Below are 21,348 nucleotides of genomic sequence, written 5' to 3'. Positions count from 1 at the left end.
TGAAGACATTGGTGTAGGTGTTTTTGGATTTTGATGTAGTTTGGTTGCCTATTTTGGTAGTCAAAGCTAGATGTTCAATTTTGCACTTCGGGGGACATATCTTGAGCATCTGATCTTCGATTTGGGAATTCTTTATATTGGTGGAAATCTCTTTTCAAGCTCTTTCAAGTGATACTATTTATTTTTCCAAATTCAGCTCTAGGCACATTCTATTTAGTTTTCTGTATTTTTTTATTTTGGTGGATATCTTGGTTGTTTTAGGTCTAGGGATCAATTTCGTCGCTTCAAATGATTCGTCATGACTTGTACTATCTTTTGTATAAGTCTTGTGTCTCTTCTAGTCTATTTTGACATCATTTGTATGCATTATTGCAAACATACTGAGATAAAGTACCATACTGCATCTGTATTTTTCATTTTAGTTGTTTGCCTTGTTTTGCCTTCTGATTTGAGTAGTGTCATAATTCTACAAAAGGAGATATTATTCTTCTTCAAGAAACTAAATTATTAGAACAAGTTTTTGATAAGACATTGGCTAAATGGACTAATTGGCTTTTAGTTCATGCAAAGGGGCATGGGGCCTCTTGGGGTTTAGTAATTTTATGGAATGCTAAAAGTATTCATGGTATTCTTATTGGGAAAGATTCCAATTGGCAGTTGCTGAAATTTGAACACTTTGATTTGAAATTCCTTATCTTTAACATATATGGTCCCACATTTACAAATGATAAGAGGAACCTTTGGGTTGTATTGACGAATCTTATCCAGCAAGAAAGAGAAATGAATTTTATATTGGGTGGGGATTTCAAGGCATTACTATCAATGTCTAAAAAGAAAGGGGGAATTTGTCCACCCATTAGAACTATCCAAAATTTTTCTTCATTTGTAGAAGACAATAACTTAAGTGACATTTCTCTTGACAATGGATTATACACATGGACTAATCGACGTATTTGTTTTTTAGAAATTGTTGAGAGACTGGATAGGTTCTTGTTTTCACAATCATGGAAGCTATTGAGTTTTAGTTTTAAATCTAAAATCTTACCTTTTGCTATATCAGATCATTTTCCAGTCCAGTTATTGATATCAAAGAACAACATATCATAATGTCTTAATCAGGCTAGTTCTTTTAAGTTTGAACACATGTGGTTTAGGCATCTTGATTTTATTATGCTTTTAAAACATTGGTGGATAAATGTTCCAACCTTTAGGGATCCTACGATGCTTCAGTTCTCTAAAAAGCTTTGTTACATGAAAGGGATGATCAAGGAGTGGAATGTGAAAGTTTTAAAAAATGTGTTCAAGCAAAAACAAGATGTCTCAGAAAAACTTGAGAAGGTAAATTCAGTCATCATTCAAAAAGGTCTTTGTCTGAATTTATATCATGAGATAAAATCCTTGAAAGAAGAATGGGAGGAGCTTTGCAATAGGGAGGAGATTTATTGGAGACAAAAGTCTCCTAAACTATGGTTAAGAGATGGTGATAAGAACACAAATTTTTTTCATGAAATTGCTAGAGTTAAAAGGGCAGTTAACACTATTTTTTCAATTAAACACTCATAATATGGTCATCTTATAGAAGATGACAATGGTATTAAGGAGGAATGTGTTCACTTTTTTTCAAATCTCTTGGCTCCCCCTCATTTGGATCCTATTGATGATAATTTGATTAATGATTTTATTAGTTGTAATCCCCCTCTTATTACAGCAGATCATAATAGGATGTTACTTTCCCCTTTCACATTGGAAGAAATTAAAAAAGTGGTATCTTCATTCCCACCTGAAAAAGCCTCATGCCCTGATGGATTTACAGTTCTTTTTAATAAAAAATGCTGGGATTTTATTGGTTTTGATTTTTTGGCAGTGGTTGAAGATTTGAGAAGGAATGCCAAGATGATCAAGAACTTCAATTCAACTAACATTGCTATTATTCCAAAAGTTAAGTAGTCGGCCTCTTTTGCTAACTTTAGGCCTATCTCTTTATGCAACATGATTTATAAATTGATTACTAAAGCTATATATATGAGGTTGTGGCAATTTATTCCTCATATCATTTCTTTAGATCAAGGTGGTTTCATGCTAGGAAGAGAAACATGGGAAGGTGCTATTGTTGCACATGAGACTCTTGATTCTATCAATTCTCATCAGTTGTCTAGTTTTGTGATCAAGCTTGACATGATGAAGGCTTATGATAGGGTAAGATGGTCATTCCTTTTTAAAGTTATTTCTAAATTTGGTTTTTCAGATAAGTGGTGCAGATGGATCAAAAATTATATTTCTGGTGGTTGGTTTTTAGTCATTATTAATGGAGAGTCAATTGGATTTTTCTCCTCTTCTCAAGGGATTAATCAGGGTGATCCACTATCTCCAATTTTATTTATTCTTATGGTTGATGCTTTCAGCAGATTCATCAATAGATCTTCACAATTGGGCTTATGGAAAGGAATTTTGATTCCTCATACATCTATCACAGTTACCCATTCCCTATTTGCTGATGATACTCTTCTTTTTGGTACATCAAATGTTAAGGAAGCTAACCATATTAAATATTCTTTGGACCTATTTTCAGAAGTTTTTGGTTAGAGAATCAATGCCAAAAAATTGAAAATTTTCATTTTCAATACTAATGATGCAGTAGCTCAAAGGATTTCTTCAACTTTGGGTTTCGTAGTGGATCATCTCCCATCTGTTTATCTTAGAATTCCTTTTTTTATGGGATCAAACAAGACAACTTTTTGGCTTCCTATCATTGACATAATTAGGGCTAGGATCTCTACTTGGAAAGCTAGATGGTTATCTTTGTCAGGCTGTATTTTGCTAGTTAAAGCTGTCCTAACAGCTATCCCAAACTATTATTTGTCAATTCTTAATGCTCCCTCTTCTATAATCTTGCAAATTCAAAAGATTATTAGAGACTTTATATGGAAAGGAAATTTGTCAGATAAAAAGAAGCTTCCTCTTGTTTCTTTGCTTGAAATGTCTCATGATAAGGCATCTAGGGGTGTGGGGTTGCATGATATTGCTACTAGAAATAAGGCTTTTGGGGGAAAAATTGTGTGGCAAATGTATACAAAATCTCATGCAAAATGGTGTTTAATCATGCAAGAAAAATATTTAGATTCTCCAAGTCCTTCTAGAATTTTTATAGTGTCTAATCCTCCTTTAGGTTCAGCCATATGGAACTTTATGGTGTCTTCAAAGGATATTGTTTGTAATTATGGTACTTGGGAAATTCACAGTGGAGAGAAAGTAAAGTTTTGGGAAGACTCATGGAATGGATTTCCCCCTCTATGTAGACAAGAAAAATTGGATGAAGCACGCCAAGTCTTAAAAGCTGAGTGGGACTCCTCTTTTTGGGACTATGTTTTGGCTATTGAAACTCATTCAAGAAGGGTTCTCTGGAAAGAACCTCCAACACATCTTCTTAGTCAGCCAAGTCTCCTTTCCTTAAGGGACTCTCTTGTTGAAAGAATCATTTTTCTTTCTAATAGGGAAGATATAGTTATATGGGCCCCATTCAAAGGTGGTGATTATTCAATCAAGGAAGGTTATTATGGTCTACAAAAAACATATAATTCAAGCAACAAGTGTAGAGCTAGAATCTATAGATCACCTCCTTCTATAGTGTCCCTTTTCTTATCAGTGTTGAGTTTTTATGTTGTAAAAGCTTCAAATGTCTTTACCCCTGCCAAATAGTCTTTGGGACCTATTTCAATCTTGGCCAGTTCTATTCTCAAGATCTCTATTTTCTAGTGTTTGGAAGTGCATCCCAGTTGCTGTGGTGTTGGCCATTTGGTGGGAACATAACAAGATCATTTTTTGTAATGAAAAATCAAACCTAGAATTTGTTCTAGATGGGATTGAGAATGCAATTTTAGAAAGTGTAAATGCAAATATATTCAATTGTATGAATAATATTTCAGTATCTGCTTGGGATTATCTTCTTCTAAATCTATGGAAACAAATTAAGTTACCTCCAGGTTTCTCTGCAAATTGGAATTCTAATCATCAATATGATCGACTCCATGTAAAATGGTTTCCCCCCTCTAGAAATTTTCTAAAGTTAATTTTTGATGGTTGCTCTCATGGGAACCCTGGTAAGTCAAGATTGGGTGCTTGTATTCAGAATTGGCAAGGTAAAGTAGTTGCAATCAAAGCAGATGTTTTACTAGTTGGTACTAGCAACCTTGTAGAAGGTCAAGCCCTATTGGTAGGTCTAATTTTGGCAAAGAGATGTAATGTTTCTAGCATCCATATTGAAGGTGATTCTTAGGTAATTATAAACTCTTGTCTCTCACGATCTTCTCATACCTAGAAACTAGCCTATATCATTCAACAATGTTGGGATTTAATTGATTCTTTTCAAGCTACTTGTTTCTCTCATACTCTAAGGGAGGGCAATAAACTAGCTGATTGTCTAGCTAATCTTGGTTGTGAAGGCTCCATATTTGAATCTTGCCATTCAGAGGTTATTTTTTTGAAATTTCCATGGTTAGCAGAGTGCCATATTTGGGACACAAAGAAGATGAATGAAGCTTAACAGAAACTAGTATTATAATTGATCAACTCATGGCTACTAGTTTGCACATTCTTTGAGCATGAGGATTCTTCTTTTTTTTGAAAATGGAAAGTACATAGTTGACCTTCATGGTTCATCTCCCAGAAGTTGATTTGGATAGTATTTTTTGGTTCACAAATGCTCCAATTAGATAGGAGGTTCAATGCTCTCTTGATTTTAGTTAAATCTTTAAGGAGGAGAGGTTCATTGGCATAATTGGACCCTAATCATTGTTGAGTATTGATATATATCATATTTTGGGAACTCTTTCTTAGTGTAGAGAAATTGTATTTTGTTGTAGGTATGCCTGGTATGACATATCAACTTTTAACACTCTTGTACTTTGGCAACGATTCACAATTTTCTTGCTAGTTCTTTCTTCGATGAGCCTTTGAACTAGTTTATTAATAAATTTATTATATAAGTGCTATGTCACTTTTTGATTTAAAAAAAAAAAAAAATTTCTTTATGCATTTTTTACCTATCTCTATTTAATAATTATTAAATAGCTTTCACCTTTAGGTTACCCTTTTAGGTTTCAATCTCCTTTTATAAGGATCGATCTTTCTGTATTTGATAATCTCTTCTTCATTTGAATAGACAATTTTTGTGTTTTCAGAGCAAACCCTTGCCTCTTCTTGTCTTTTTTCTTCTCCATTATAGGTTTTCTGCATGTTGGTATTTGAGGGCTTCGGGGATTTGATTTGCATATTTCTCAAATCCTACAATTCTATCATCTATACATACCACAATCTATATAGTACTTTGTACCATACTCCACATTTGAATATAAAGTAGACATACATACATGCTCCCTCTTAGTATATAACTACTATTTAAACCACTATTTTTCACTCACTTATCTCACTCTTTGACATCAATGGAAAAAAGTGAGTCAAATTTGTTATATACATGTCAAATGTTTGGTTCACAAGTTATGCTCCTCATGGTAAAAATCTGGTGCAATCTAAGAATTCATGGAGTTTCTAACTCCACATTCAAATTCTTTTTAATAGATTCTACAATATGAATGACTTCATATATTCCATATGTAGCTACGTCTTCTCCTTTCGAATACATTAGAATAAAATTTTCATATGATACTATGAAATCCAATAATATATTAATTTATTTTTGAAGCATATTAATCTTGGATGTCAAATTATTTCTAAATAAATTAAGGTTTGCTAAGGTTCTACTTTTATCTCTCTTCAAAACATCGAAGGTGTCAAAAAAATTTCTTACTCTTTTTTATACCTCTATTATATTCAAATCTTATTGATTCAATTCTCCAACAATCTATCCTAACTTTCCGTCATCCTCTTTAATACATTGTGTTATGTCATCAAAATATTGATGTGCCTTTGTACATGGAAGATACATTTTCTTTGATACTTCTATGCATCCTTTTATGTCCTTTATGCATGTACCTATAACTTGGAAATTATTTCTAATGTTTTTACATACATGGTAAATAATCTAGCTTCAAACTTTTTTGTGCCTTCAACTTTGCTAATTCTTTAAGAGTTGTATGATCATCAAATTCTATGAAAACTCTTTCCAAGTTCTGTATCATATCAGTTCCTTATAACTGAATAGATCTTGGTAAGGATTTTTGCAATCTATCCAAAGCCTTTTGAAGTAATACATTGTGTTTCTCTAACTTTTGTTATTATTTTCCTTTTACCTTACTATGAGAAAATAATGTTAATTTCATGCTACTATCCTCATCATGTCATCCTTTATCAACTTGGCGATGTCTTCTTATATACTAGGACTTGCCAAAAATGTTTATATTGATGGTGTAGGTGTGACTACAATATATTTCTCTTTGTCAAATATTCTCTTCTCAACTATTGGTATTTGAACAATTGTAGAAGTTTGAATTATCTCTTATATTTTTTCCTCTATCCTTTGTTTAGTCTGAGTGTCCTCTACTCTTATAGTAGAGTCAACTATTGTAGGAAATTAAGATGCTTCTTTATTTTCCACATTTGGTATCATGTCCATAAATATATCCTTCACTAACTAAATATTCTAATCATTTTAATTCAATTCCATCATAGCATCCTTTGGTTGGTGTTGATCTACTTTTTTTGACTCTTTCCTTGTCTTGCTTTGCTCCCTCATCCTTAACACTGCCATCATTGTTAATATCCTCTTCCACACTAATTGATTTTGACATTATGTTTCCAATTTCTCCTAAATCTCCAAGATCATCAATATTATATTGATCCTTTAATGGTGATGCTTCTCCTAATGATGCATCTAGAGTGATATGAACTCTACCAATATAGACATCTAGTTGTTTCATGTTGCTCAGAAATTGTTTTGTCTCATTTTCATTGCTTCCTAAACTTTAGGTTCATCAATAGATTTGCCTATTGATTTCTTCTTTGACTTCAATATTTTTGGATCTTTTAATACCTCAAGTAGTGAATTATTTTTTCTAACTATAACATCATCATATTGTCCTAAAATTGATCTTATTGTCCTCAAATTAAGTTTTCAATAATGTTTTTACATTCTTAAGTACATTACTCATATTCTAAAAATGAATTAAAGTTAAAAATTTTCCAATTATATCCTCTCTCATTTTGATATCTTCCTCAATAAAGTTTAACCTCCTCTCTTCTAACTTCACAAATATTTTATCTAGAACAGTATGCTATATTTCCACTACATTCCTCTAAAGTTAAGAAATTTTTTTATAATAACATTCTCTAACTATCTTTTTTGATTCTCATTATTTTGTAAATATAATTTTTGTACTTGGTCAATGTTATCATCATGTCGTATCCTTTTATTTATCTTTCTCAACTCATGTTACTACTTCTTCCTTTCTACTTCTAGGCAAATGCTTGGTTTCTCTTCAACTTGTTCTTGAAGTTTTGGTTCTATGGCATCTTCCTGATGTTCCTCTTCATCTTTTATTTGATTATTTTTATTCTTACATTTAATCTTAATATCATGGGATTCCTAAAGCTTGTCCATGGTACCTTAAATTTCTTCCTTGTTTTGCTCTTAGGTTCTTCACATGCCTTTTCCTTCAAGTTGACTAACTGTCTTGTAGTTATGTTGGGTTCCACCCTACATGTCTCTTTCCTTTTAACTATGGGAAAAGATCTTGTCTAGATATTTGTGGAGTGTGTATCTTTGATATAACATGAAGCTTAGTAATTTTAATTTTATCTTCTTCTTTAACTTCTTCTACTATTAATGCAACTTCAATACTAGTTCCTTCTATGATAGGATTTTGTGCTTGTCCAATATTATAGGCTTCAAGTTTGGATTTTGAATGTATATCAACATCTTATATCTTGAACACTTTCTACTCATCCTTAGACATTCCCTATTGTTTTGAAATATTTTCTACCATTTTACCAACTTTCCTTTTTCCTATACCACTCTAGAATTAATCTCTTACCTCATTTGAATTTTCTTCTTATGTTCTACATCCAGGACAAGTGGTGTCCCTCTATAATTTTGACATGGCCTTTGTGTTGATAAAAATTATTCTTGATTGTATATTGTCTTTGATGTTACATAAAGGTTATACTCTAATTGAGAACTTCCAGTTGGATCTGAGTTTAGAAGACTAAAGTATATGCTGAGCATAAGTTCAAAGAAGAAAAAGTTTAGTGTAAAATGAGTTAGGTCAATTACTAAAGAAGTTCACTATAAACCAAGTCAGGTTTGTTACCAAATAACTGAGTGGTAATTGAGTGACCTAGTTTTAGCTGGTGTGCAACATATTAGTTTTATCTATTATTTGGTTTATGCAAGATGACTCAATGGATGTTATTTGTTTATTAGAAAGGGTATTCAAGCTAAATTGACATTGGATTTTATATATATGAAAGGCCAAGATGTGGACTAAAATATGAGAAAGTGGAGAAGAAGATAAGATGTAAATAAAGAATGATATCTAATTTAGAGAAGAGTATCCAAGGAGTTTCAAAGAATATTCTTGTTGGAATCATGAATGCTGATAATATTCCTATGGGAGAGTGTTGTAGAAACATGATTAGATCATTATTTTGATGATATGTTACATTTATGACTATGTTTGGCATTGATTTCTACATAGTAGTTTTCTGTGGTATTTGACATAAGAAGTAAGGTAAAGATCAAGTTAGTATGGATAGATTGTTGAGTATTTTCACTAAAGAGGTTAATGAAAGATACTACTAAGTGTCTAGCATATGTAGCTGGGTAAAAGTACAAACTTGTGTCACCCTTTTGTAAAATAAAAGGCTAACAAAAGTATAACTATTCACCTTCAATGACATAATATTGGTAATATTATTTTAAATTTGAAAATGAAGTAAACTAATGAAATGTATAGAAATTGATTTAGGATTGTAATTTTTAATAATTATTTGGAATAAGAATTGAAATAGTTTCCTAATTTATATATATAAATTTTTAGTTGTTGAAAAATGCTAAAAATTAGGGATCTAGTTCCCACCACAAAACTATATGGAAATAAACTTATTTCCCTTTAATCTTAGCCTATATTAAAGATAACATAAATAGCTAGAACAATCAAAAATAAAAATTGGATTTAGACCTATATTTTCTCTTTTATAATGATTCAAATTTAAACTCACATGAAATCAATAGTTTTCATCTCCCACTACATTTTTCAAAACAAATCTACTCTAACCAAGAGAAAAATTATACATTCTAAAAGAGGACTCTCTCCTCTAGAATGTCATATAATTTTAATTTTTTTTTATATAATTAATTTTTTTTTCTTTCTCAAAATCAACATCTTTTCAAGTGTTAAAATATGTGCTTGTAGATTTTTTAATTATAATATACTATATCTAATTAAAATAGTATAAACTCTAGATGAGAATATTCTTGAGTCTAAGCTCTATAATATGGTGTTTATATGTTATTAAAACAATATCATAAAATATAGTAAGAATTATTGAAACACCATTTTTCTGTAATAAATGTATTTTTTTAGTAATTGGATAAAAACTAATATAAAATGTGCATTTGATAGACATTTCCAATTGGAAAAGTGTGAGTCCATATATAACTTAGCTAGAATGAATTTATCTAGATCATATATTTGAAAAAAAAAAAAAAATAGATAGAAATACTCAAATTCAGTCATTCTGATAAGTCAACCTAAAAGGTAACACAACTTTGTACTTTTACCTAGCTAACCTTGGGTGCAAAAGATATTAAGAATAGAAGAAGTTATGCAAATTTTGGTGAAGACTATTCTGAGATAGAGCTTACAAAAGCATGTTTTTGTAAACTTGTTATATCTCTTACCAGAATTGTTGTTGTGAGAAGAAAGGTTAAAGGAGTGTAGAAGACATGTTGGAGATGATGTGGCTAAGATTACTCATCATAATATTACATGAATAGAAAGTTATTCAAGTTACAAGGTAATAGATTTATGTTATTCCTAAGAACAACGTGTTCTTAATGAGGTCCTATAATAATTAATTGAGGAGGTGTGTTAGGGTAAAAGTATAAAGTTGTGTCACCTCTTAGGCTAACTTATTAGAATGAATAACTTTGAATATTTCAATCTAAAATTTAATTTTTTTAAAACATATTATCTTGATAAATTTATTCTAGCTAAGTTATATATGGTCTTACACTTTTCAAATTGAAAATTTCTATTCAATATATGTTTTTATACTAGGTTTTATCCAATTACTAAAGAAATTTAAAATTATTTCAGAAAAGTGGTGTTTCAATAACTCTTACTATATTTTATGATTTTTTTTTAAGAACATATAAACACCATTTTTTAGAGCTCAGAGTCAAGAATATTCTCATGTAGAGTTTATAATGTTTTAATTATATATAGTATATTGAAATTTAAAAATTCCACAACCATGTATTTTAACACTCAAAAAGATTTGCCAATGGTGGCATGTTGTGATGGTTAATTTGTTGTGTTGTTATCCTTTCTATCAAGGTTCAAATCTAATGGGGATGAGGTCCCCCATTTGTGGCCTCACTGGTTTATAGCTCCAGGTCAAAGCATTTACCCCTCTTTAAAATAAAAGTATTTTAACACTAAAAAAGATATCAGTTTTGAGAAAGAAAAAATATTAAATCATATCAAAAAAATCTAAAAATTATATGAAGTTCTAGAGGAGAGAATCCTATTCTAGAATGTATAATTTTTATCCTAGTTAGATTTGTTTAGAAAAATGTGGTGGGAGATGAAAACTATTGATTTCAGGTGAGTTGCAATTTCAATCCTTATAAAAGAAAAAATATACTTCTAATGCCGAGTTTTATTTTTATTTGTTCTAGATATATATGTTATCTATAACATAGTCTGAGATCAAAGGGAAATAATTTTATTTGCATATAGTTTTTAGGTGGGAACTAGACCCCTAATTTTCAACATTTTTTAGCACATAAAAAATTATCTACAAAATTTAGGAAAATATATCAATTCTTATTCCAAATAATTATTAAAAATTATAATCCTAAAATTCATCCATTTCTACACATTTCATTAGTTTACTTCATTCCCAAATTCAAAATAATTTTTCCAATTTTATGTCATTGTTCAGTTGAATGGTTATACTTTTGTTTGCCTTTTCCTTTACAAAAGGGTGACATAGGTTTGTGCTTTTACCCATTAGTCAACTCAAGAGAATTGTTTTATGGCCTTAGTATAAAGGAAGGATATTTTCCTTTGTTTAGAAAAAAAGAAGAAAGCATGAAGAACATATTAGAAGAGAAACATGTTAATATGCGACGATAAGAAGAGTAGAGAAAAGTTGGAGATAACTTCATTGCCAAGGTTTTATTTTAAGATCCGCAGTTTCATATTTGGAACTGACATTTGTAACCTACTCTACAAGGTCTTGCAGTGATTGGTCTAGTTAAGAAGGTAGAGGAAAGAGGATAAAGCATAGTACAAACAATTATATTTCAAGGAATAGTTGAGAGATTAGTTGGAAAGTGAAGTTCAATGGTCTTGCCATAGATGCTATTTGGACAATGGGTCCTATTGCCTTCTACAACTCCTAAAAGGCTTGGCACAACTCCTAGAAGGGTTGGAATCTCCTAACATGGATTCAAAGTCTCCTAACAGGGACTCTTATGTATTGATTGTGTTTTTAGACTCCTAAAAGGGTCCATCTTCTAATAAGAAATATATATATATATATTTTTGTGGGCATCACTCGCATCAGGGTTTTCACTCTGATCAAGGGTTTCCCTAGTTAACAAATATGGTATAATTGTGTATGTGCATCTTGTTATGGTTGTTGCTTACTTTGATTGAATTAATCTTAACCATTCAATCAAAGTAAGCAACAACCATAACAAGATACACATACACAATTACACCATATTTGTTAACTAGGGAAACCCTTGATCAGAGGGAAAACCTTGATGCGAGTGATATAGCTAACTCACACAAGGCTAGATATATAGAAAATGTAGTTAGAATTATTATAGGATTTCAAACTAATCCCAGAGAAGCACATTATGTTGTAGTTAAAAGGATATTTTGATATTTTAAGGGAACACTAGACTTTGAATTATGGTATGACAAATCTAATGATTTCACTTTATATGCTTATACTGATGTTGATTGGGTAGGAAGTATAAATGACAGAAAGAGTGCTAGTGGTGGAGAATTTTTCCTTGGAAGAAGATTGGTATCTTGGTTAAGCAAGAAGTAGGATTCTATCTCATAGAGTACATTAGCAGTAGAATATGTTGCAACAACAAATAATTGTAATCAAGTTGTTTGGATGCTGAAGAATATAAGGATAGAATTTAATGAACCTATTGTTATACATTTTGATAACACAAGCACAATGAATATGTCTAAGAATCTAGTGTTGCATTCTAAGACTAAACAAATTTCTATCAAATATCACATGTTGAGAGAGAAAGTTATAGAAAAGGAAATTAGATTGGAGAATGCAAACACCAAAGAGAAGATTATAGATATTTTCACCAAGCCTCTTCCCAAAGAGACTTTTGAGTATTTTTGAGGTATGCTAGGGGTTATGCTCCTATCTACATTAGAGTAGATGATGCAAGAGTGCATCAGTCCAGTGATATAGAGCACTATTGTTTGTTTGGACTAAATGTCGATGCTTCCTCTATGGGGGATTATCTGTGATTGATAGATTCATCTAGGACTCTTGATAGATGTTGTTTTGAGTAGTGTCTTTGGGCACTTGAGCAGGTCAGAGAAAGTTATTGCAAAGATTTATAGGATGCAATGATAGATGGTTGCTGAAACCTTTGACATTAATGTCAATGGGGGAGAGATTATAGCATGAATTTTTTTTTGATATAGAGAACATTGAGGTATATCAATGGGAAGAAGCATGGGAATATAGAAGCCAATATCATTGATGTAGAGGATTTGATAAGAAATGATAATAGCCTTTAACAGTTGGTATTCTTGGAACTAGATATTTTTCATCTATGTTACCATTAATGCCAAAGGAGGAGATTATTGGAAGCATGAATTTTGATGATATTCCTATGGGGGAGTATTGTAGAAACATGATTAGATCATTATTTTGAAGATATGTTACGTCCATGACTATGTCATTGATGTCAACATAGAAGTTTTTTGTTGTATCTAACAAAAAAATAATGGTAAAGATCAAGTTGGCATGGATAGATCATTGAGTATTTTCACTAGAAAGGTTAATGGGAGATACTACTTAGTGTCTAGAATATGCAGCTAGCCTTGGGTACAAAATATATTAAGTTTGCAAGAAGTTATGCAAGTTTTGGTGAAGATTGTTCTAAGATAGAGTTTATAGAAGCATGTTCTAGTAACCTTGTTATATTTCTTAGTAGAGTTTTTATTCTTAGAAGAAAGGTAAATGTTGTAAATGATGTGGCTAAGCTTGCTCAACATAATATTACATGTATGGATAGTTATTCAAGTTACAAGGTGATAGATTGATGTTATTGCTAAGTATAATGTGTTCTTAGTGATGTCCTATAATAATTAATTGAGAAGGTGTATTAGCTAACTCAAGGGAATTGTTTTATGGACTTGGTATATGGGAATTTTTTTTTCCTTTGTTATAAAAAAAGAAGCAAGCATGAAGAGGGGAATAGAAGAGAAACAAGTTCATATGCAAGGATAAATAGAGCAAAGAAAAGTTGGAGATAACTTCATTTCTGAGGTTTTATTTTAACTTCCAAGATTTGATAGTTGGATCCAAGGTTTGTGACCTAGTCTATAAGGTCTAATAGTGACTCATCTAGTTGACAAGATAGAAGAAAGAGGATAAAGAATAATACAAACAATTATTCTGCAAGGAATACTTGAGAGGTCAATTGGATAGTGAAGTTTAGTGCTCTTTCCTCGGAAGCTATTTCGATAGTTGGTCCTTCTACCTTCTACAAATCCTAAGAGGGTTGGCACAATTCCTAATAGGGTTGGCACAGCTCCTAACAGGGTTGGCATAAATCTTAATAGGGTTGGGATCTCCTAACAAGGATTCAAAGCCTCCTTACAAGGATTCTTATGTACTAAATGTGTTTATAGAATCCTAATAGGGTCCATCCTCTAACAGTGAATATATATAAATTACTATATATTTATGGGCATCATTCCTACCAAGGTTCTCCCTCTGATCAAGGCTTTCCCTAATTAACAAATCTAGTGTAATTGTGTATGTGCATCTTGTTATGGTTTTTTTTTACTTTGATTGAATAGTTAAGATTAGTTAAGGTTGATAAATGTTTTAATTGGATAACTAATTCACCCCCACTCTCAATTATCTTGTTGAAATATTATTTATAACAATTCTAATTAGGGAGGATCTAGAGGATAATCCAAAAAAGTGATCTAGATCTACAATTCAGTTGCTTCCTCAATCAGGTCAATCATTGTTACTCTCTAACAATTGTAGTAGTGAGGAAATCTCTTAACAGGCTTGAATTAATAGTCATTTTGTAAATCTTCTAACTAGGTGGACTTTATAGATTGAAGTTTCTTAAGATGTATAACATGACCACTCCAAATAGGTTAATTTAAATTCTTTAACAAGGTCACACCTAACAACGTGTTTTGTAATCTTTAACATGGTTGGCTCCTAACAGGGCTAACTTCAGAGGAGTGAAAAGTTGTAACTACTTTTATTGGTGGTTTTCCCAAATTTGGGTTTCCACATTAAATTTTGGTGTCTCATGTGTTCATGTTATTTTCTTGTTGCTCTATCTTTGTACGACTAAGTTATTAAAGGTTAATACACATCATTATCCTAAGATTGCTTTATTAACTAAGTTACAATGAATATCTAGCTTTGATCGAGCTATGAGTTAAAACAAAGTTTTTACCAACATCTAAGGGATTTGGAATTTTTTTTTGGTTATTGATTGACCACTCCCCACTTAGTTAGTCCTCTTGTATTTCTGATAATTGGTATCAAAGCCCTTGGTTCTTACAAGAAAGGTTTCAAGGACCTAAGCTAAGATAAAGATGTCTTACAGAAGAGAGATTCCTAAGTTGAACAAAGACAACCTCAAATAATGACAAGATCTCATGAAGCTACATTTGGGAACCATTGGAGTTATAGACCTAAAATTCCTAGATAACTAGTATGTATCATATCCTAATCCTTTGATTGTGGATCATATGGTAGATAAAAAGAATCACAATACAATAATGATTGACATTGCTTCTACTCTCAATTATGCTAAATTTAATAAAGTCAAAGATTGTCCTACTATTCACGAAATATGGAACAAGATGAAAATGATATACAAAGGAGATGGCAGTGTGAGGAGAGCCAAAGTATAAAGTTTAAGAGGCCATTTTGATTAGATGAAAATGAGGGAAGATGAAAACATTGCAAAATATAGTGAGAGAATAAAAACAAGTGCATGCAATAAGAGCTTGAGGAGGAAAAATTGAAAATGAAACAATAGTCAACAAGGTATTAAGAAATCTTCTTTGTATTTATGCAGTTAGAGTTTCAACTATTCAGGAGATGATATGTGATCCTAAAAGTCATATAACTTTGGATGAACTAGTGGGAAGGTTAACAACTTCTAAGTCAAGATAACAATCTTCCTAGATCTCACAACATAGAATCAATATTCAAAGCCAAAATAACCTTTAGTAGAAAGGGAGAAGACTCAAAAGAAAATAGTCTAATAGTGAGGAAGAAGAAGAATTTGATGATGACCTTGAAGCCATTGATGCCCTACTTGCAAGAAGGTTACCAAAAGGAAAAGGTAAATACAAACGATAAATTTTGTTGATTTTTTTTTGGTCACATTGTTGTAAGGTGTCCTAACAGGGAAAGTAACGATGAGAGAAAATCCAAAAAGTTTAAAGGAAAGAAAGATTTCAAAAGCTTAAAAGAAAAAGGTAAGAAATCTTGTTATATTGCAAAAGATTTTAATAATGATGACGAGGATGATATGGTATATATCTCTATTAAAGACAAATAAGATAAATTAGATAATAAAAAGATGGCACTTATTTATCATGTTAGCAAGAATGACACATGGATAATAGATAAGGGGTGTTCTCATCACATGAGTAGTGATAAAACCAATTTTAAACACTAATGGTGGAAGTGTTAAATTTTGAAATAGTGAACCATGTTATTTGAAGGGAAAAGGTTGCATTGTATTGACTAATGGAATAAAATGTGATAATGTCTACTAGGTTAAAGGATTGAGGCACAATCTTCTAAGTGTGACACATATAAAAAACATTGGATTCAAGGTAGGATTTAGGAATGGGAAGGCTACATTTCTTGATGGTAAATGAAACCTAATTGGAACTGGAAAACAAAAGAAAGGTAATTTGTTTTACCTAGACTTCACTAAATCTACATGTTTTCTATCTCAGATAGAGGAAATTGAGTCTATAGTACAATCTGAGTTGCAACCAATTCATCCTAAGTTAGAAATAGTTCTAATCAAGTTTTAGATAGAGGAACCTAAGTCACAGACTACAGAATTGAGTCTCAGAAAGAGCTGGAAGCTGAGTTGCAAATAGAGGAGATATTGAAGACCTTTGGGATGGAAGATTACAAACTAGTTGGAACACCTATGTCTAATGAACATAAACTAATCAATAATGATGATTCAAAAGAGGTAAATTCAACTACCTATAGATCTATGTTTGGGAAACTTTAGTATGTTGTTCATACAAGATGTGATATTGCATTAGCAATTGGTATATTTGCAAGATTCTCTACAAATCCTAGAGAAAATTATATAATGGAAATCAAAAAAATTATGAGATATCTAAAAGGTACTCAAGACTATGGTCTATGGTAGAAGAAAGGAGGGAACTTTGACTTGAAATCCTTTACTAATGTAGATTGGGTTGTAAGCATTCATGATAGGAATAGCACCACTAGAGGATAATTCTTTCTTGGAAAGAGGTTAGTATCTTGGACAAGAAAAAGGAAGAATTTCATCTCTTAGTCTACAAGAGAAGCAAAATATGGTGTTGTAGCAATTAATTTCTTTAACATAATGTAGATCAATATGATGTCCCTGCTTTCCAATTAAGCTCAAATGGTGTAACTTGTAACCATTTTTAATACAATATGAAAACTTTTATGTAAAACATATTAGCAATATTCGATTCAGTAAATACTAATCTAAATAGTACCCAAGCTACCCTTCATAATCCTTTGGGAGAGATCATTTCTCCAATTACCTAATCCTTTGGTTCAATTAGGTAATTATCATAGAAAGAGCTTCTCCCTTGGACCTCTTTGGGAACTCTGAAAACACTACTTGGTAGAGATCCTACGTCTAACAAAGTCTCTTATCTCTGACATATGCATACATTTGACCACTACAATATATATTGTCTCTTAGGGATTCTCTATAAATCCCTCTCTAGAATCTAGTTTTGAATTTTGACATTCGATTACGAGTGCCCTCTAGTCCCTAGGTTTCCTTGTAGGGAGCTCAAAATTCCTAATGAATTACCTCTACCAAGATCTTTTCTTCTCACTTAATTATATATTCATCATTGTAATATTAAATGTGACATACTTCTATTGGACAATATTGTCCCAACTATTGTTTCTAATTACTCTAATCATGAAATAGATGGCCCTTAGTTTATAAGTTTTTTATCTCCACCATACATTAGTAATTATAATGATTGCTCTAATTTGTTACCCCCTCTTCTCCTTATCTTTCCCTTGCTCTTTTGGGTGATGAAAATTGAGCTATTATATTTTAGTATGTTATGTTGTTCCTCTTTTCTCCAATCTATTATTGACATTTTAGAAAGGTCCAAAGCTAATTGAAGATATTATATCTATCTATGGTCTACAACATAATACTAGTCAAACTATGTTATATAAGACAACTTCCCTATTTTAACCATTAGATAAATAAAATTAGTGATGATGAATGGAGGGGTTCTTCACTTGATTTAAACTAAGAACTTTTCTTTCTTAAGCCATATAATCTTTCTACTATTGCATCTTTTTGATCTTCTATTGAGTGAAGTGTTGTGATTCCGAGTGCATGGGCAGCTATTTGGTATTCCCATATACGTGGCTATCTACAGAACTAGTTTATCTCACTCATTCAGTATAAGTTTGTTGGTTCAAAGGTTGCAATGTTGTGTAAAAGGGATGTTATAGTCACTAATATTAGTAATATTTGAATCCACTTTATCAGAGCTGACTTGGGACATATTGGCTATGATGGATATATATTATTTTTATTAGTCTTATATAGTTTAGACCTACTTCCATATGCAACTTATATAGCCAGCATGGTTGGGAGGTCATGACCCTTGGTCGAGACCTATGGCTGATGGCCTTTATATAACTAATTTATATTTTAAAAAATAATTAGCTGGTGTTTATGTATATTTAATGTATAAAATAAATGTAATTGTATTGGAAGCAAAAAAATATGGTATTAGTATTGTTGTTCAAAAGTTTGACCCTACTATTTAATAATATGTCTTAATATTCTAAATGAGGGATTCTATAAAATATTTGATAGGATGTTTTATTCTTGTTATATATCTTGCTTGATTTAGAGATGATCTTTTAAGAGGCTCAAAAGATACTAATTGTAATTTAGTCTCTTTATAGATTTTATTTTATTATAATTTATTATTTATTTATATCTTAATTATTATTTATTTCTCAAATATTCTTTAGAATAAATTTTAAAAAAAATTATCCTATATTCGGATAGAGATATCACAGTCCTACCCTCGCCAAAATTGTTTGTCCTCAAGCAATACATGTTTTATACAAGTCTTTATCTATGAGTAGCTTTTGTTGCACATGTTGTTATTGACACATGCATTACAAATTTACAACATTTGTAATTCTATTTTTTTTTCTCATAATAATAAAGGCCATATTCCTAGTAGACTTAAACTATAGTGATTTATTTATTCATATTTATCCTACATGATTGAAAGATCATGCTCTAATACCACTGTGATGTCCTTACTTTTCGATTAATTTCAAATTCTATAAATTGTAACTATTTGACAATAAAATATCAAAAATTATATGTAAAACATATTAGAAATATTGGATTAAGTAAATACTAATCTAAATACTACCCAATCTACCCTTTATAATGCATCAGGGGAGATCCTTTTTCAAATCACCTAAACCTCTAGTGAGAATTTTATCTTGATTAGGTAATTATCACAAAAAGAGCTTCTCTCTTAGGCTTCTTTGGGATCTCTGAAAATACTACTTGGTAGAGATCCCACCTCTAACCAAGTGTCTTATCTTTGACATATGCATATGTTTGACCACTACAATATGTATTGTCTCTAAGGGATTATCTATAAATCCCTTTCTGAATCTAGTTTGGAATTTCAACATTAGATTATGAATACCCTCTAGTCTCTGAGTTCCCTTATAAGGAGCTCAACATTCCTAACAAATCCCCTCTACCAAGATCTTCTTGGTTTTTCAATTAATTATATATTCATCGTCATAATATTAAATGCGGCATACATATGTTGGACAATATTGTCTCATCTATTTTTTCTTATTAATCTGATCATGAAATGGACGACCCTTAGTTTATAAGGTTTTCCATCTCCACCATATATTAGTAATTACAATGATTGCTCGATTTTTTAACTCCCTCTTCTTCTTATCTCCCCCTTTCTCTTTTGGGTGATGACAGTTGAGCTATTATATTTTAGTACGTTATGTTGTTTCTCTTTTCTCCAATATGTTATTGACATTTAATTGAAGACACTATATCCATCTATGGCCTGTGACATAATACTGGTCAAACTATGTTATATGAGATAACTTCCTATTTTAACCATTAGATAAATACGATCAGTGATGATGAATGGAGGGGTTCTTCACTTGATTTAAACCAAGAACGTATCTTTCTTAAGCCATACAATCTTTCTACTATCGCATCTTTGTGATCTTCCATTGAGTTAAGTATTACGATTATGAGTGCATGTGTAGCTATTTGGTATTCTCATATATGTGACTATCCCCACAGTTGGTTTATCTCCCTCGGTCAGTATGATTTTTTTGGTTCAAAGTTTGCAACGCTATGTCAAAGGAATGTTATAGTGAGTAATATTAGTAATATTTGAATCCTGTTTATCACAGGTGACTTGGGCTGTATTAGCTATGATGGATATATATTATCGCTATCAATCTTATATGGTTTAGGATTTCTCCCGTATGTTCGCATTCAACATCCTCTTGTTAGGGATCGCTTTCACTTAGTATGTCTGAATGATGTCTACGCTTCCTTATATTATTGTCTTCCTTCCTACCTATATCGGTGATGGTGATTCTAATCGTAGATGGCTTCCTTATATTTTTGCTCGATCATACTAGTGGTAATGAAGTTTTGATGACTGGGCAATGTTAGCTATTAGGCATCTTTTTTTTAAATGGATTCCATATGCAGCTTATATAGCTTTCATGGCTAGGAGATCATGCCCCTTGGTCGAGACCCATGGCCGATTTCCTTTGTATAAATAATTTGTATTTTTAATTTAATAATTACTTTGTGTTAGTGCATATTTAATGTATAAAGTAAATGTAATAATATTCAAAGCAAAAAAAATGCTATTATTATTATTGTCCATGAGTTTGACCCTATTTTAAGGCTATTTAATAATATATCTAATATTCTAAATGGGGATTCTATAGAATATTTGATGTGATGTTTATTTCTTGTCATATACCTTATTCGATCTAGAGTTGATCTTATAAGAGGTTCAAAAGATACAAATTGCAATTTAGTCTCTTTATAGATTATATTATATTATAGTTTATTATTTATTTATACATTAATTATTATTTATTTTTCACATCTTTCTTTATAATTAATTAAAAGTATTTATTTTTATGCTATATTAGGATAAGGATATCACAATCAAGCAACTGTTATCAAGAATGAAGGAAGAAATTAAGGATCCAATGGTTATCTATCGTGATAACACAAGGGCAATCAATAAATCTAAAAATCTAGTGTTGTGCACGAAGAAAAAAGGCATTGCAATCAAGTATCACTTTCTGAAAAATTAGTTCAACACAAGGAGGTCAGATTAGAATATGTTAACACAAAGGAGTAGGTTGTTGACACATTTACCAAACCTTTACCTAAGGATGCATTTTTGTATCTAATAGGAAAGCTAGGGGTGATTCCCTTGTCTGATGCTCACTAGAGTATAGATTAGTGATGCATCAACCAAACTACTTTGAAGATCTATCAAGTTGATGCAATGAAGTTAGAGTGCATTGCATATGAATTAGTACATCATGTACATTGTAAAATTACTATGCAGAATCTTT

Source organism: Cupressus sempervirens, chromosome 7 (assembly GCF_028749045.1).
Source record: "Cupressus sempervirens isolate cs-2001-9-10 chromosome 7, ASM2874904v1, whole genome shotgun sequence".
Lineage (NCBI taxonomy): Eukaryota > Viridiplantae > Streptophyta > Pinopsida > Cupressales > Cupressaceae > Cupressus > Cupressus sempervirens.
This window is presented reverse-complemented; position numbering follows the sequence as displayed.